This window comes from Camelus bactrianus, unplaced genomic scaffold (assembly GCF_048773025.1).
Source record: "Camelus bactrianus isolate YW-2024 breed Bactrian camel unplaced genomic scaffold, ASM4877302v1 HiC_scaffold_154, whole genome shotgun sequence".
Lineage (NCBI taxonomy): Eukaryota > Metazoa > Chordata > Mammalia > Artiodactyla > Camelidae > Camelus > Camelus bactrianus.
In genome coordinates, this window is record NW_027413924.1 from 1,079,305 (window position 1) to 1,081,804 (window position 2,500).

General features: G+C 76.8%; 1 non-coding gene and 1 pseudogene across 1 annotated transcript; both read left to right on the forward strand.

Annotated features, from left to right (window-relative positions):
• Positions 1–1,030: 1,030 nt before the first annotated feature.
• LOC141576655 (5.8S ribosomal RNA) lies at positions 1,031–1,183 on the forward strand. Its single transcript, XR_012505072.1, has one exon. It is a non-coding gene; the product is annotated as a 5.8S ribosomal RNA (ribosomal RNA).
• Positions 1,184–2,366: 1,183 nt separating this feature from the next.
• Positions 2,367–2,500, forward strand: part of LOC141576671 (28S ribosomal RNA) — a 5,078-nt pseudogene continuing 4,944 nt past the window's right edge.

Consider the following 2,500-nt stretch of genomic DNA (forward strand, 5'->3'; position numbering starts at 1 on the left):
TCCTCCGATCCCGCCGCCCCGCCTTGCCACGTGCCTCTCCTCTCGCCTCTTCCCCCCACCCGAGCGAGCTTCGGGCCTCTTCTCCCCGTCCGGCCGGCTCTCTCCTCTCGCCTCCCAGTTCCCGCCCCACGCGCCCGAGGCGCCCTGCCCGCTTGTGGCCCGCGTCCCGTCGTGGGCCCCCCTCGTCCCCCGTGGCGAGAAGGGGGACCCCGGGAACGCGTGTGCGGGTTGGGGGTCCTGCCGGGCCTTGGGGGGTTGGGGATGTGGAGGTGGGAAGGAGGGTGGTCTGTCGTCGGGACGCGGGGGGAGGGCCCTCTCCGCCCGGCCTCGTGGGGAGTGGGCTTAGGATGCCGTCGGCACGCGTTGGCGTGTGGGACCCGGTGGCGTGGGCGGTGGCCGGCCGGTGCCCGGTGTGGCCCCGTGTCGAGGGCCCGCGGCGGCGAGGACCCCCGGCCGTGGCCGGGGTGTGGTGGTCGGCGTCGGGGCGCGGTGGCCGGCGGTTGGGGCTGGTGGGGGGGGTCCGTGCCGTCCCCGCCTCGCCCGCCTCGCCCTCTCCAGGTACCTAGCGCGTCCCGGCGCGGAGGTTTAAAGACCCTCGGGGGAGTCGCCCGTCCGCCTTGGGGTCGGGGCGGTCGGGCCCGTGGGGACGTGGGAGGCCCGTCCCTCGTCCCACGGACTCCGCCTCCACCGGGCCGGGGCGCCGCGCCACGTCGCTGACCGCCGCCGCCGCCGCCGCCGCCGTGTCCGTCGGGTGGGGCCTCACCCGGCGGGCCCGTCGGACGGCCGGTGGCCGCGTGGTGGCGCGTCCCCGCGGGAGGCGGGAACCCCCGGGCGCCTGTGGGGTGTCCGAGCCGGCACGCGCGGTGTCGGTGCCGGCTGCGCCCCGTTGTGAAACCTTCCCGACCCTCCGGTCTGATTTCTCTCTGACTCGGCCGGCCCGAGGCGACCCCCCCCTCTCACCCTCCCGGGGTGGGTGGGGGCGGGAGACGTGCCGTGCCACAGAACCGAAGGCAGAAGAAACTTCTCGTACGACTCTTAGCGGTGGATCACTCGGCTCGTGCGTCGATGAAGAACGCAGCTAGCTGCGAGAATTAATGTGAATTGCAGGACACATTGATCATCGACACTTCGAACGCACTTGCGGCCCCGGGTTCCTCCCGGGGCTACGCCTGTCTGAGCGTCGCTTGACGATCAATCGCGCCCCCCCGGGTGTGTGCCCGCGGGGTCGCGCGGCTGGGGGTTTCCTCGCAGGGCCGCGGTGCCCTCCGTCCCCCTAAGTGCAGACACGGCGCCTCTGCCGTCGCGCCGTCTGTCCCTCCTCCGGCCGGTCCCGCCCCCGCGCCCGGGAGGGCGCGGGGGCGGGCGGCGGCGGCGGCAGGCGGCGTCGAGGCCCGGGAGGTGCCGCCCGCGAAAGGGAAGGGAGAAAACGGGGAGGGGGGAGCTCGCGCGTGGCCGAGGCCGCGGCCGCGGCCGCGGCCGCCGCGTTCCCACCGGGAGCCCCTCCTCGCGCCGCAAGCGTTCTCCGGGGCGCGTGCCCGGGTGCGTCGCGGTGGTGCCGGGGTGGGTGGGGGCGGTTAGGGCCTCCGCGCCGCGCCGCCCCCACCCTCCCGTCGCGCCACCGCGGGCCCCCGCCTCGCCCCGTCGGGACGGGCGGCTCCTCGCCGTGGCCGAGGCGCGCGCGCGGCCGCGCCCCGGGGATGCGTGCCCCGGCGGCGACCCGCGGGACGCCGCGGCGTCGCCCGCCGCTGCGCGCTTTCCCCCGGGCTGCGTCCGCGGCCGCGCTTCGTGCCCCTGGGCCCCCGGGGCGGCGTTCTTCGGGGGCGCCGCCGCCGCGCGTCGGTCGCCCGTCGTGGGCGTCTCGTGGCCGTGCGGAGGACGGGTGGGAGCGGAGCGGAGCGGAGCGGCTCGCGCCGGTGCGGTTGGCGTCGCGTGGTGGGGCAAGGGGCCCTGACGGTCGCCGCGGGGCGGCCGCCGGGCTTCTTCGGACCCGCCCGCCTCACGACCGACCGACCGGCGGCTGCCGCCGCCGCCCCCCTCTACCCTCCTCCCCGGCACGACGACGCCTCCGGCCTGGGCCCGGCGTCGCGCGCGCGCGCGGCTTCCCCTCTCGCCGCCCGCCCGTCCCGTGCCACGTCGCCGGCTCGTGCTCCCGTCCCCGTCCCGTCCGCCTCCCTTCTTCCTTCCGCCCTTCCTTCCGCCCTCCCGCCCGAACCCCGTGTCCGGGCGTGGGTGGGTGGGTGGGTGGGTCGGTTGAGGGGGAGGGGGACCGGGCGGTCGACCGCGGTTCCGCGCCTCGCGCGCGGCCCCTCTCCCTCCGTCCCGCCCTCTCCCGCTTCGCGGGCACCTTCTCCGTCCCCTCCGAGCCGCGACCTCAGATCAGACGTGGCGACCCGCTGAATTTAAGCATATTAGTCAGCGGAGGAAAAGAAACTAACCAGGATTCCCTCAGTAACGGCGAGTGAACAGGGAAGAGCCCAGCGCCGAATCCCCGCCCCGCGGT